The sequence below is a fragment of the Salvelinus alpinus genome, chromosome 30 (genome assembly GCF_045679555.1).
Source record: "Salvelinus alpinus chromosome 30, SLU_Salpinus.1, whole genome shotgun sequence".
Taxonomy (NCBI): domain Eukaryota; kingdom Metazoa; phylum Chordata; class Actinopteri; order Salmoniformes; family Salmonidae; genus Salvelinus; species Salvelinus alpinus.
In genome coordinates, this window is record NC_092115.1 from 19,602,643 (window position 1) to 19,617,721 (window position 15,079).

Consider the following 15,079-nt stretch of genomic DNA (forward strand, 5'->3'; position numbering starts at 1 on the left):
ACATATTGGTGCGGCTGGTTTCCAGGTTAAGTGAGCAGTGCAGCTTGGCTGGGTTGTGTTTCGGAGGACGCGTGGCTCTCAACCTTCACCTATCCAGAGTCTGTTGTGGAGATGGGACAAGACTGTAACTACCAATTGGATATCATGAAATTTGGGGGTAAAAAATAAATTGAAGGTTAATTGGTACACTAAATGGAAACTGACCCTCTGGTGTAGCCTAATTCCGGGAGCGTAATGGTGCGAAGGCCATCAGCAGCGGGAGGAGGAGATTTGAGAACAGGTTTTTTTCTTCTGGTTAGGTTATCTTGGTTTCTGGCACCCTCTTGAGTAATTTGTGTCTTCATTATTTAATCACAGTGTGCTTAATTAAAGCATCAGACAAGCCTACATATAGTTGATTTTATTCAGTCTATATATGGAAAAATACACTTTTTAAAATTTGAACCAGTCGATTGGTCGAAAGAACAGACGGCTTTTGGTATACTAAAAAAAAAAATTTGTCGGGGACTTCAGCAATGGATTAGTCAAATAATTTCTGGGTAACAATCAAATACCTTACTGTGATTGTTTTCAATTAAAATGATCAAAAATGACTTGTCAGTAAAGAGCAATTTGTCAAGCAAGAATTTTGCTAGGAATGTCTTGCATTGTCTGAGTGGAAAGGGGGAAAGCTGAAAACTAGCTGTTATTGGCAGAGCCGTTTGGAACTCTTTGTTATTGGTCTATTAACTAATTTACCGCCTGGTGATGTCAGTGATGTGTTTTTAGGGAATCCCATTATTATTCTGCTAATGTAAAATGTCGTTTTGTTTTACTTTCACTTTCAAACAGAGACTGCTCCAGGTAGTTATTTGGTAAGCTTTGGTGGTATAGTGGTGAGCATAGCTGCCTTCCAAGCAGTTGACCCGGGTTCGATTCCCGGCCAACGCAACTGGGTATTTTGTTTGAATCACCCTTTGAAATGAATCTGCTAAAAGTCCAGTGCAGCTATTTTTATCTCAGTATCAAATAGGGCTGACACCATTTAGTCAACTGGTCGATAGGCTGTTGGTCGACTGAGAATTTTTTCGTTTAGCAGTTGCCCGAAAAAAAGATTTATGGCACGTCTTGATTGACGCATATCTCCTTGCTGTTTGAGGTGAAGAAATGTTATAAAATAGGCCTACCTGATTACTTCTTGTCCTTGCGCAAATAGCCTGGTATAGAGCCTACAGTTGTGTCTGCCCGGAGGTCACTGGCAGGGGAAACTGAGGGTGCAAAATATTTTATACAATGTTGCAAGTTTGTTAGCTCAAGCATCTGGCTGGACCAATGTTGATTAGTTGATACATTGTTTCAAATTCGTTGCCGAAAGGCCATGTGTAGCCAAAGTGATTTAATTTTTATCAGGATATTTTTTTCACCTTCAGACTGTAATGATTTTATTTGTTGGCTTTATGTAGGCCATTTTTACATAGTTGGCAATGGCAATAGAAGTTCCTTTTAGATTTGTGTAGTTTTCATTTAGGTTTAGATATCATTTTTATTCATCACTTGAAAATTATTTTGAGATACGAAGACTTTTAATATGAAATAAATTAAATTGTTCCACGAAAATATGCATATGAAAACCATAACTGGCACGCAGATCGGTAGAAATGGTAAGATAAGTTGTCGTGCCTCCTGAGTGGCCCAGTGTTCTAAGGCACTGCAACTTTGCATCCGGCCGCAACCGGGAGACCCATGGGGCAGTGCACAATTGGTCCAGTGTCGCCTGGTTTAGGGGAGGGTTTGACTGGCAGGGATATTCTTGTCCCATCGCGCACTAGCGATTCCTGTGGAGGGCCGGGCGCAGTGCACGCTGACACGTTCGCAAGGTGTACGGTGTTTCCTCTGACATATTGGTGCGGCTGGTTTCCAGGTTAAGTGAGCAGTGCAGCTTGGCTGGGTTGTGTTTCGGAGGACGCGTGGCTCTCAACCTTCACCTATCCAGAGTCTGTTGTGGAGATGGGACAAGACTGTAACTACCAATTGGATATCATGAAATTTGGGGGTAAAAAATAAATTGAAGGTTAATTGGTACACTAAATGGAAACTGACCCTCTGGTGTAGCCTAATTCCGGGAGCGTAATGGTGCGAAGGCCATCAGCAGCGGGAGGAGGAGATTTGAGAACAGGTTTTTTTCTTCTGGTTAGGTTATCTTGGTTTCTGGCACCCTCTTGAGTAATTTGTGTCTTCATTATTTAATCACAGTGTGCTTAATTAAAGCATCAGACAAGCCTACATATAGTTGATTTTATTCAGTCTATATATGGAAAAATACACTTTTTAAAATTTGAACCAGTCGATTGGTCGAAAGAACAGACGGCTTTTGGTATACTAAAAAAAAAAAATTGTCGGGGACTTCAGCAATGGATTAGTCAAATAATTTCTGGGTAACAATCAAATACCTTACTGTGATTGTTTTCAATTAAAATGATCATAAATGACTTGTCAGTAAAGAGCAATTTGTCAAGCAAGAATTTTGCTAGGAATGTCTTGCATTGTCTGAGTGGAAAGGGGGAAAGCTGAAAACTAGCTGTTATTGGCAGAGCCGTTTGGAACTCTTTGTTATTGGTCTATTAACTAATTTACCGCCTGGTGATGTCAGTGATGTGTTTTTAGGGAATCCCATTATTATTCTGCTAATGTAAAATGTGGTTTTGTTTTACTTTCACTTTCAAACAGAGACTGCTCCAGGTAGTTATTTGGTAAGCGTTGGTGGTATAGTGGTGAGCATAGCTGCCTTCCAAGCAGTTGACCCGGGTTCGATTCCCGGCCAACGCAACTGGGTATTTTGTTTGAATCACCCTTTTTTTTTTTATTTTTTTATTTTTTTTATTTCACCTTTATTTAACCAGGTAGGCTAGTTGAGAACAAGTTCTCATTTGCAACTGCGACCTGGCCAAGATAAAGCATAGCAGTGTGAACAGACAACACAGAGTTACACATGGAGTAAACAATAAACAAGTCAATAACATGGTAGAAAAAAAAGAGAATCTATATACAATGTGTGCAAAAGGCATGAGGTAGGCAATACATCGAATAATTACAATTTAGCAGATTAACACTGGAGTGATAAATCATCAGATGATCATGTGCAAGAAGAGATACTGGTGTGCAAAAGAGCAGAAAAGTAAATAAATAAAAGCAGTATGGGGGGTGAGGTAGGTAAATTGGGTGGGTAGTTTACAGATGGACTATGTACAGCTGCAGCTGAAATGAATCTGCTAAAAGTCCAGTGCAGCTATTTTTATCTCAGTATCAAATAGGGCTGACACCATTTAGTCAACTGGTTGATAGGCTGTTGGTCGACTGAGAATTTTTTCGTTTAGCAGTTGCCCGAAAAAAAGATTTATGGCACGTCTTGATTGACGCATATCTCCTTGCTGTTTGAGGTGAAGAAATGTTATAAAATAGGCCTACCTGATTACTTCTTGTCCTTGCGCAAATAGCCTGGTATAGAGCCTACAGTTGTGTCTGCCCGGAGGTCACTGGCAGGGGAAACTGAGGGTGCAAAATATTTTATACAATGTTGCAAGTTTGTTAGCTCAAGCATCTGGCTGGACCAACGTTGATTAGTTGATACATTGTTTCAAGTTCGTTGCAGAAAGGCCATGTGTAGCCAAAGTGATGTATTTTTTATCAGGATATTTTTTTCACCTTCAGACTGTAATGATTTTATTTGTTGGCTTTATGTAGGCCATTTTTACATAGTTGGCAATGGCAATAGAAGTTCCTTTTAGATTTGTGTAGTTTTCATTTAGGTTTAGATATCATTTTTATTCATCACTTGAAAATTATTTTGAGATACGAAGACTTTTAATATGAAATAAATTAAATTGTTCCACGAAAATATGCATATGAAAACCATAACTGGCACGCAGATCGTTAGAAATGGTAAGATAAGTTGTCGTGCCTCCTGAGTGGCCCAGTTTTCTAAGGCACTGCAACTTTGCATCCGGCCGCAACCGGGAGACCCATGGGGCAGTGCACAATTGGTCCAGTGTCGCCTGGTTTAGGGGAGGGTTTGACTGGCAGGGATATTCTTGTCCCATCGCGCACTAGCGATTCCTGTGGAGGGCCGGGCGCAGTGCACGCTGACACGTTCGCAAGGTGTACGGTGTTTCCTCTGACATATTGGTGCGGCTGGTTTCCAGGTTAAGTGAGCAGTGCAGCTTGGCTGGGTTGTGTTTCGGAGGACGCGTGGCTCTCAACCTTCACCTATCCAGAGTCTGTTGTGGAGATGGGACAAGACTGTAACTACCAATTGGATATCATGAAATTTGGGGGTAAAAAATAAATTGAAGGTTAATTGGTACACTAAATGGAAACTGACCCTCTGGTGTAGCCTAATTCCGGGAGCGTAATGGTGCAAAGGCCATCAGCAGCGGGAGGAGGAGATTTGAGAACAGGTTTTTTTCTTCTGGTTAGGTTATCTTGGTTTCTGGCACCCTCTTGAGTAATTTGTGTCTTCATTATTTAATCACAGTGTGCTTAATTAAAGCATCAGACAAGCCTACATATAGTTGATTTTATTCAGTCTATATATGGAAAAATACACTTTTTAAAATTTGAACCAGTCGATTGGTCGAAAGAACAGACGGCTTTTGGTATACTAAAAAAAAAAATTTGTCGGGGACTTCAGCAATGGATTAGTCAAATAATTTCTGGGTAACAATCAAATACCTTACTGTGATTGTTTTCAATTAAAATGATCAAAAATGACTTGTCAGTAAAGAGCAATTTGTCAAGCAAGAATTTTGCTAGGAATGTCTTGCATTGTCTGAGTGGAAAGGGGGAAAGCTGAAAACTAGCTGTTATTGGCAGAGCCGTTTGGAACTCTTTGTTATTGGTCTATTAACTAATTTACCGCCTGGTGATGTCAGTGATGTGTTTTTAGGGAATCCCATTATTATTCTGCTAATGTAAAATGTGGTTTTGTTTTACTTTCACTTTCAAACAGAGACTGCTCCAGGTAGTTATTTGGTAAGCGTTGGTGGTATAGTGGTGAGCATAGCTGCCTTCCAAGCAGTTGACCCGGGTTCGATTCCCGGCCAACGCAACTGGGTATTTTGTTTGAATCACCCTTTTTTTATTTATTTTTTTATTTTTTTTATTTCACCTTTATTTAACCAGGTAGGCTAGTTGAGAACAAGTTCTCATTTGCAACTGCGACCTGGCCAAGATAAAGCATAGCAGTGTGAACAGACAACACAGAGTTACACATGGAGTAAACAATAAACAAGTCAATAACATGGTAGAAAAAAAAGAGAATCTATATACAATGTGTGCAAAAGGCATGAGGTAGGCAATACATCGAATAATTACAATTTAGCAGATTAACACTGGAGTGATAAATCATCAGATGATCATGTGCAAGAAGAGATACTGGTGTGCAAAAGAGCAGAAAAGTAAATAAATAAAAGCAGTATGGGGGGTGAGGTAGGTAAATTGGGTGGGTAGTTTACAGATGGACTATGTACAGCTGCAGCTGAAATGAATCTGCTAAAAGTCCAGTGCAGCTATTTTTATCTCAGTATCAAATAGGGCTGACACCATTTAGTCAACTGGTCGATAGGCTGTTGGTCGACTGAGAATTTTTTCGTTTAGCAGTTGCCCGAAAAAAAGATTTATGGCACGTCTTGATTGACGCATATCTCCTTGCTGTTTGAGGTGAAGAAATGTTATAAAATAGGCCTACCTGATTACTTCTTGTCCTTGCGCAAATAGCCTGGTATAGAGCCTACAGTTGTGTCTGCCCGGAGGTCACTGGCAGGGGAAACTGAGGGTGCAAAATATTTTATACAATGTTGCAAGTTTGTTAGCTCAAGCATCTGGCTGGACCAATGTTGATTAGTTGATACATTGTTTCAAATTCGTTGCCGAAAGGCCATGTGTAGCCAAAGTGATTTAATTTTTATCAGGATATTTTTTTCACCTTCAGACTGTAATGATTTTATTTGTTGGCTTTATGTAGGCCATTTTTACATAGTTGGCAATGGCAATAGAAGTTCCTTTTAGATTTGTGTAGTTTTCATTTAGGTTTAGATATCATTTTTATTCATCACTTGAAAATTATTTTGAGATACGAAGACTTTTAATATGAAATAAATTAAATTGTTCCACGAAAATATGCATATGAAAACCATAACTGGCACGCAGATCGGTAGAAATGGTAAGATAAGTTGTCGTGCCTCCTGAGTGGCCCAGTGTTCTAAGGCACTGCAACTTTGCATCCGGCCGCAACCGGGAGACCCATGGGGCAGTGCACAATTGGTCCAGTGTCGCCTGGTTTAGGGGAGGGTTTGACTGGCAGGGATATTCTTGTCCCATCGCGCACTAGCGATTCCTGTGGAGGGCCGGGCGCAGTGCACGCTGACACGTTCGCAAGGTGTACGGTGTTTCCTCTGACATATTGGTGCGGCTGGTTTCCAGGTTAAGTGAGCAGTGCAGCTTGGCTGGGTTGTGTTTCGGAGGACGCGTGGCTCTCAACCTTCACCTATCCAGAGTCTGTTGTGGAGATGGGACAAGACTGTAACTACCAATTGGATATCATGAAATTTGGGGGTAAAAAATAAATTGAAGGTTAATTGGTACACTAAATGGAAACTGACCCTCTGGTGTAGCCTAATTCCGGGAGCGTAATGGTGCGAAGGCCATCAGCAGCGGGAGGAGGAGATTTGAGAACAGGTTTTTTTCTTCTGGTTAGGTTATCTTGGTTTCTGGCACCCTCTTGAGTAATTTGTGTCTTCATTATTTAATCACAGTGTGCTTAATTAAAGCATCAGACAAGCCTACATATAGTTGATTTTATTCAGTCTATATATGGAAAAATACACTTTTTAAAATTTGAACCAGTCGATTGGTCGAAAGAACAGACGGCTTTTGGTATACTAAAAAAAAAAAATTGTCGGGGACTTCAGCAATGGATTAGTCAAATAATTTCTGGGTAACAATCAAATACCTTACTGTGATTGTTTTCAATTAAAATGATCATAAATGACTTGTCAGTAAAGAGCAATTTGTCAAGCAAGAATTTTGCTAGGAATGTCTTGCATTGTCTGAGTGGAAAGGGGGAAAGCTGAAAACTAGCTGTTATTGGCAGAGCCGTTTGGAACTCTTTGTTATTGGTCTATTAACTAATTTACCGCCTGGTGATGTCAGTGATGTGTTTTTAGGGAATCCCATTATTATTCTGCTAATGTAAAATGTGGTTTTGTTTTACTTTCACTTTCAAACAGAGACTGCTCCAGGTAGTTATTTGGTAAGCGTTGGTGGTATAGTGGTGAGCATAGCTGCCTTCCAAGCAGTTGACCCGGGTTCGATTCCCGGCCAACGCAACTGGGTATTTTGTTTGAATCACCCTTTTTTTATTTATTTTTTTATTTTTTTTATTTCACCTTTATTTAACCAGGTAGGCTAGTTGAGAACAAGTTCTCATTTGCAACTGCGACCTGGCCAAGATAAAGCATAGCAGTGTGAACAGACAACACAGAGTTACACATGGAGTAAACAATAAACAAGTCAATAACATGGTAGAAAAAAAAGAGAATCTATATACAATGTGTGCAAAAGGCATGAGGTAGGCAATACATCGAATAATTACAATTTAGCAGATTAACACTGGAGTGATAAATCATCAGATGATCATGTGCAAGAAGAGATACTGGTGTGCAAAAGAGCAGAAAAGTAAATAAATAAAAGCAGTATGGGGGGTGAGGTAGGTAAATTGGGTGGGTAGTTTACAGATGGACTATGTACAGCTGCAGCTGAAATGAATCTGCTAAAAGTCCAGTGCAGCTATTTTTATCTCAGTATCAAATAGGGCTGACACCATTTAGTCAACTGGTTGATAGGCTGTTGGTCGACTGAGAATTTTTTCGTTTAGCAGTTGCCCGAAAAAAAGATTTATGGCACGTCTTGATTGACGCATATCTCCTTGCTGTTTGAGGTGAAGAAATGTTATAAAATAGGCCTACCTGATTACTTCTTGTCCTTGCGCAAATAGCCTGGTATAGAGCCTACAGTTGTGTCTGCCCGGAGGTCACTGGCAGGGGAAACTGAGGGTGCAAAATATTTTATACAATGTTGCAAGTTTGTTAGCTCAAGCATCTGGCTGGACCAACGTTGATTAGTTGATACATTGTTTCAAGTTCGTTGCAGAAAGGCCATGTGTAGCCAAAGTGATGTATTTTTTATCAGGATATTTTTTTCACCTTCAGACTGTAATGATTTTATTTGTTGGCTTTATGTAGGCCATTTTTACATAGTTGGCAATGGCAATAGAAGTTCCTTTTAGATTTGTGTAGTTTTCATTTAGGTTTAGATATCATTTTTATTCATCACTTGAAAATTATTTTGAGATACGAAGACTTTTAATATGAAATAAATTAAATTGTTCCACGAAAATATGCATATGAAAACCATAACTGGCACGCAGATCGTTAGAAATGGTAAGATAAGTTGTCGTGCCTCCTGAGTGGCCCAGTTTTCTAAGGCACTGCAACTTTGCATCCGGCCGCAACCGGGAGACCCATGGGGCAGTGCACAATTGGTCCAGTGTCGCCTGGTTTAGGGGAGGGTTTGACTGGCAGGGATATTCTTGTCCCATCGCGCACTAGCGATTCCTGTGGAGGGCCGGGCGCAGTGCACGCTGACACGTTCGCAAGGTGTACGGTGTTTCCTCTGACATATTGGTGCGGCTGGTTTCCAGGTTAAGTGAGCAGTGCAGCTTGGCTGGGTTGTGTTTCGGAGGACGCGTGGCTCTCAACCTTCACCTATCCAGAGTCTGTTGTGGAGATGGGACAAGACTGTAACTACCAATTGGATATCATGAAATTTGGGGGTAAAAAATAAATTGAAGGTTAATTGGTACACTAAATGGAAACTGACCCTCTGGTGTAGCCTAATTCCGGGAGCGTAATGGTGCAAAGGCCATCAGCAGCGGGAGGAGGAGATTTGAGAACAGGTTTTTTTCTTCTGGTTAGGTTATCTTGGTTTCTGGCACCCTCTTGAGTAATTTGTGTCTTCATTATTTAATCACAGTGTGCTTAATTAAAGCATCAGACAAGCCTACATATAGTTGATTTTATTCAGTCTATATATGGAAAAATACACTTTTTAAAATTTGAACCAGTCGATTGGTCGAAAGAACAGACGGCTTTTGGTATACTAAAAAAAAAAATTTGTCGGGGACTTCAGCAATGGATTAGTCAAATAATTTCTGGGTAACAATCAAATACCTTACTGTGATTGTTTTCAATTAAAATGATCAAAAATGACTTGTCAGTAAAGAGCAATTTGTCAAGCAAGAATTTTGCTAGGAATGTCTTGCATTGTCTGAGTGGAAAGGGGGAAAGCTGAAAACTAGCTGTTATTGGCAGAGCCGTTTGGAACTCTTTGTTATTGGTCTATTAACTAATTTACCGCCTGGTGATGTCAGTGATGTGTTTTTAGGGAATCCCATTATTATTCTGCTAATGTAAAATGTGGTTTTGTTTTACTTTCACTTTCAAACAGAGACTGCTCCAGGTAGTTATTTGGTAAGCGTTGGTGGTATAGTGGTGAGCATAGCTGCCTTCCAAGCAGTTGACCCGGGTTCGATTCCCGGCCAACGCAACTGGGTATTTTGTTTGAATCACCCTTTTTTTATTTATTTTTTTATTTTTTTTATTTCACCTTTATTTAACCAGGTAGGCTAGTTGAGAACAAGTTCTCATTTGCAACTGCGACCTGGCCAAGATAAAGCATAGCAGTGTGAACAGACAACACAGAGTTACACATGGAGTAAACAATAAACAAGTCAATAACATGGTAGAAAAAAAAGAGAATCTATATACAATGTGTGCAAAAGGCATGAGGTAGGCAATACATCGAATAATTACAATTTAGCAGATTAACACTGGAGTGATAAATCATCAGATGATCATGTGCAAGAAGAGATACTGGTGTGCAAAAGAGCAGAAAAGTAAATAAATAAAAGCAGTATGGGGGGTGAGGTAGGTAAATTGGGTGGGTAGTTTACAGATGGACTATGTACAGCTGCAGCTGAAATGAATCTGCTAAAAGTCCAGTGCAGCTATTTTTATCTCAGTATCAAATAGGGCTGACACCATTTAGTCAACTGGTTGATAGGCTGTTGGTCGACTGAGAATTTTTTCGTTTAGCAGTTGCCCGAAAAAAAGATTTATGGCACGTCTTGATTGACGCATATCTCCTTGCTGTTTGAGGTGAAGAAATGTTATAAAATAGGCCTACCTGATTACTTCTTGTCCTTGCGCAAATAGCCTGGTATAGAGCCTACAGTTGTGTCTGCCCGGAGGTCACTGGCAGGGGAAACTGAGGGTGCAAAATATTTTATACAATGTTGCAAGTTTGTTAGCTCAAGCATCTGGCTGGACCAACGTTGATTAGTTGATACATTGTTTCAAGTTCGTTGCAGAAAGGCCATGTGTAGCCAAAGTGATGTATTTTTTATCAGGATATTTTTTTCACCTTCAGACTGTAATGATTTTATTTGTTGGCTTTATGTAGGCCATTTTTACATAGTTGGCAATGGCAATAGAAGTTCCTTTTAGATTTGTGTAGTTTTCATTTAGGTTTAGATATCATTTTTATTCATCACTTGAAAATTATTTTGAGATACGAAGACTTTTAATATGAAATAAATTAAATTGTTCCACGAAAATATGCATATGAAAACCATAACTGGCACGCAGATCGGTAGAAATGGTAAGATAAGTTGTCGTGCCTCCTGAGTGGCCCAGTTTTCTAAGGCACTGCAACTTTGCATCCGGCCGCAACCGGGAGACCCATGGGGCAGTGCACAATTGGTCCAGTGTCGCCTGGTTTAGGGGAGGGTTTGACTGGCAGGGATATTCTTGTCCCATCGCGCACTAGCGATTCCTGTGGAGGGCCGGGCGCAGTGCACGCTGACACGTTCGCAAGGTGTACGGTGTTTCCTCTGACACATTGGTGCGGCTGGTTTCCAGGTTAAGTGAGCAGTGCAGCTTGGCTGGGTTGTGTTTCGGAGGACGCGTGGCTCTCAACCTTCACCTATCCAGAGTCTGTTGTGGAGATGGGACAAGACTGTAACTACCAATTGGATATCATGAAATTTGGGGGTAAAAAATAAATTGAAGGTTAATTGGTACACTAAATGGAAACTGACCCTCTGGTGTAGCCTAATTCCGGGAGCGTAATGGTGCGAAGGCCATCAGCAGCGGGAGGAGGAGATTTGAGAACAGGTTTTTTTCTTCTGGTTAGGTTATCTTGGTTTCTGGCACCCTCTTGAGTAATTTGTGTCTTCATTATTTAATCACAGTGTGCTTAATTAAAGCATCAGACAAGCCTACATATAGTTGATTTTATTCAGTCTATATATGGAAAAATACACTTTTTAAAATTTGAACCAGTCGATTGGTCGAAAGAACAGACGGCTTTTGGTATACTAAAAAAAAAAATTTGTCGGGGACTTCAGCAATGGATTAGTCAAATAATTTCTGGGTAACAATCAAATACCTTACTGTGATTGTTTTCAATTAAAATGATCAAAAATGACTTGTCAGTAAAGAGCAATTTGTCAAGCAAGAATTTTGCTAGGAATGTCTTGCATTGTCTGAGTGGAAAGGGGGAAAGCTGAAAACTAGCTGTTATTGGCAGAGCCGTTTGGAACTCTTTGTTATTGGTCTATTAACTAATTTACCGCCTGGTGATGTCAGTGATGTGTTTTTAGGGAATCCCATTATTATTCTGCTAATGTAAAATGTGGTTTTGTTTTACTTTCACTTTCAAACAGAGACTGCTCCAGGTAGTTATTTGGTAAGCGTTGGTGGTATAGTGGTGAGCATAGCTGCCTTCCAAGCAGTTGACCCGGGTTCGATTCCCGGCCAACGCAACTGGGTATTTTGTTTGAATCACCCTTTTTTATTTTTATTTTATTTTATTTTATTTCACCTTTATTTAACCAGGTAGGCTAGTTGAGAACAAGTTCTCATTTGCAACTGCGACCTGGCCAAGATAAAGCATAGCAGTGTGAACAGACAACACAGAGTTACACATGGAGTAAACAATAAACAAGTCAATAACATGGTAGAAAAAAAAGAGAATCTATATACAATGTGTGCAAAAGGCATGAGGTAGGCAATACATCGAATAATTACAATTTAGCAGATTAACACTGGAGTGATAAATCATCAGATGATCATGTGCAAGAAGAGATACTGGTGTGCAAAAGAGCAGAAAAGTAAATAAATAAAAGCAGTATGGGGGTTTAGGTAGGTAAATTGGGTGGGTAGTTTACAGATGGACTATGTACAGCTGCAGCTGAAATGAATCTGCTAAAAGTCCAGTGCAGCTATTTTTATCTCAGTATCAAATAGGGCTGACACCATTTAGTCAACTGGTTGATAGGCTGTTGGTCGACTGAGAATTTTTTCGTTTAGCAGTTGCCCGAAAAAAAGATTTATGGCACGTCTTGATTGACGCATATCTCCTTGCTGTTTGAGGTGAAGAAATGTTATAAAATAGGCCTACCTGATTACTTCTTGTCCTTGCGCAAATAGCCTGGTATAGAGCCTACAGTTGTGTCTGCCCGGAGGTCACTGGCAGGGGAAACTGAGGGTGCAAAATATTTTATACAATGTTGCAAGTTTGTTAGCTCAAGCATCTGGCTGGACCAAGTTGATTAGTTGATACATTGTTTCAAGTTCGTTGCAGAAAGGCCATGTGTAGCCAAAGTGATGTATTCTTTATCAGGATATTTTTTTCACCTTCAGACTGTAATGATTTTATTTGTTGGCTTTATGTAGGCCATTTTTACATAGTTGGCAATGGCAATAGAAGTTCCTTTTAGATTTGTGTAGTTTTCATTTAGGTTTAGATATCATTTTTATTCATCACTTGAAAATTATTTTGAGATACGAAGACTTTTAATATGAAATAAATTAAATTGTTCCACGAAAATATGCATATGAAAACCATAACTGGCACGCAGATCGGTAGAAATGGTAAGATAAGTTGTCGTGCCTCCTGAGTGGCCCAGTTTTCTAAGGCACTGCAACTTTGCATCCGGCCGCAACCGGGAGACCCATGGGGCAGTGCACAATTGGTCCAGTGTCGCCTGGTTTAGGGGAGGGTTTGACTGGCAGGGATATTCTTGTCCCATCGCGCACTAGCGATTCCTGTGGAGGGCCGGGCGCAGTGCACGCTGACACGTTCGCAAGGTGTACGGTGTTTCCTCTGACACATTGGTGCGGCTGGTTTCCAGGTTAAGTGAGCAGTGCAGCTTGGCTGGGTTGTGTTTCGGAGGACGCGTGGCTCTCAACCTTCACCTATCCAGAGTCTGTTGTGGAGATGGGACAAGACTGTAACTACCAATTGGATATCATGAAATTTGGGGGTAAAAAATAAATTGAAGGTTAATTGGTACACTAAATGGAAACTGACCCTCTGGTGTAGCCTAATTCCGGGAGCGTAATGGTGCGAAGGCCATCAGCAGCGGGAGGAGGAGATTTGAGAACAGGTTTTTTTCTTCTGGTTAGGTTATCTTGGTTTCTGGCACCCTCTTGAGTAATTTGTGTCTTCATTATTTAATCACAGTGTGCTTAATTAAAGCATCAGACAAGCCTACATATAGTTGATTTTATTCAGTCTATATATGGAAAAATACACTTTTTAAAATTTGAACCAGTCGATTGGTCGAAAGAACAGACGGCTTTTGGTATACTAAAAAAAAAAATTTGTCGGGGACTTCAGCAATGGATTAGTCAAATAATTTCTGGGTAACAATCAAATACCTTACTATGATTGTTTTCAATTAAAATGATCAAAAATGACTTGTCAGTAAAGAGCAATTTGTCAAGCAAGAATTTTGCTAGGAATGTCTTGCATTGTCTGAGTGGAAAGGGGGAAAGCTGAAAACTAGCTGTTATTGGCAGAGCCGTTTGGAACTCTTTGTTATTGGTCTATTAACTAATTTACCGCCTGGTGATGTCAGTGATGTGTTTTTAGGGAATCCCATTATTATTCTGCTAATGTAAAATGTGGTTTTGTTTTACTTTCACTTTCAAACAGAGACTGCTCCAGGTAGTTATTTGGTAAGCGTTGGTGGTATAGTGGTGAGCATAGCTGCCTTCCAAGCAGTTGACCCGGGTTCGATTCCCGGCCAACGCAACTGGGTATTTTGTTTGAATCACCCTTTTTTATTTTTATTTTATTTTATTTTATTTCACCTTTATTTAACCAGGTAGGCTAGTTGAGAACAAGTTCTCATTTGCAACTGCGACCTGGCCAAGATAAAGCATAGCAGTGTGAACAGACAACACAGAGTTACACATGGAGTAAACAATAAACAAGTCAATAACATGGTAGAAAAAAAAGAGAATCTATATACAATGTGTGCAAAAGGCATGAGGTAGGCAATACATCGAATAATTACAATTTAGCAGATTAACACTGGAGTGATAAATCATCAGATGATCATGTGCAAGAAGAGATACTGGTGTGCAAAAGAGCAGAAAAGTAAATAAATAAAAGCAGTATGGGGGTTTAGGTAGGTAAATTGGGTGGGTAGTTTACAGATGGACTATGTACAGCTGCAGCTGAAATGAATCTGCTAAAAGTCCAGTGCAGCTATTTTTATCTCAGTATCAAATAGGGCTGACACCATTTAGTCAACTGGTTGATAGGCTGTTGGTCGACTGAGAATTTTTTCGTTTAGCAGTTGCCCGAAAAAAAGATTTATGGCACGTCTTGATTGACGCATATCTCCTTGCTGTTTGAGGTGAAGAAATGTTATAAAATAGGCCTACCTGATTACTTCTTGTCCTTGCGCAAATAGCCTGGTATAGAGCCTACAGTTGTGTCTGCCCGGAGGTCACTGGCAGGGGAAACTGAGGGTGCAAAATATTTTATACAATGTTGCAAGTTTGTTAGCTCAAGCATCTGGCTGGACCAAGTTGATTAGTTGATACATTGTTTCAAGTTCGTTGCAGAAAGGCCATGTGTAGCCAAAGTGATGTATTCTTTATCAGGATATTTTTTTCACCTTCAGACTGTA

General features: G+C 40.0%; 7 non-coding genes across 7 annotated transcripts; all 7 read left to right on the forward strand.

The window, feature by feature from the left end:
• Window positions 1-858: 858 nt before the first annotated feature.
• trnag-ucc (transfer RNA glycine (anticodon UCC)) lies at window positions 859-930 on the forward strand. The gene has a single exon. It is a non-coding gene; the product is annotated as a tRNA-Gly (tRNA).
• Window positions 931-2,733: 1,803 nt separating this feature from the next.
• trnag-ucc (transfer RNA glycine (anticodon UCC)) lies at window positions 2,734-2,805 on the forward strand. The gene has a single exon. It is a non-coding gene; the product is annotated as a tRNA-Gly (tRNA).
• Window positions 2,806-5,011: 2,206 nt separating this feature from the next.
• On the forward strand, window positions 5,012-5,083 carry trnag-ucc (transfer RNA glycine (anticodon UCC)). Its single transcript has one exon. It is a non-coding gene; the product is annotated as a tRNA-Gly (tRNA).
• Window positions 5,084-7,289: 2,206 nt separating this feature from the next.
• trnag-ucc (transfer RNA glycine (anticodon UCC)) lies at window positions 7,290-7,361 on the forward strand. Its single transcript has one exon. It is a non-coding gene; the product is annotated as a tRNA-Gly (tRNA).
• A 2,206-nt stretch (window positions 7,362-9,567) lies between these two features.
• trnag-ucc (transfer RNA glycine (anticodon UCC)) lies at window positions 9,568-9,639 on the forward strand. The gene has a single exon. It is a non-coding gene; the product is annotated as a tRNA-Gly (tRNA).
• A 2,206-nt stretch (window positions 9,640-11,845) lies between these two features.
• On the forward strand, window positions 11,846-11,917 carry trnag-ucc (transfer RNA glycine (anticodon UCC)). Its single transcript has one exon. It is a non-coding gene; the product is annotated as a tRNA-Gly (tRNA).
• A 2,204-nt stretch (window positions 11,918-14,121) lies between these two features.
• On the forward strand, window positions 14,122-14,193 carry trnag-ucc (transfer RNA glycine (anticodon UCC)). Its single transcript has one exon. It is a non-coding gene; the product is annotated as a tRNA-Gly (tRNA).
• Window positions 14,194-15,079: the final 886 nt, after the last annotated feature.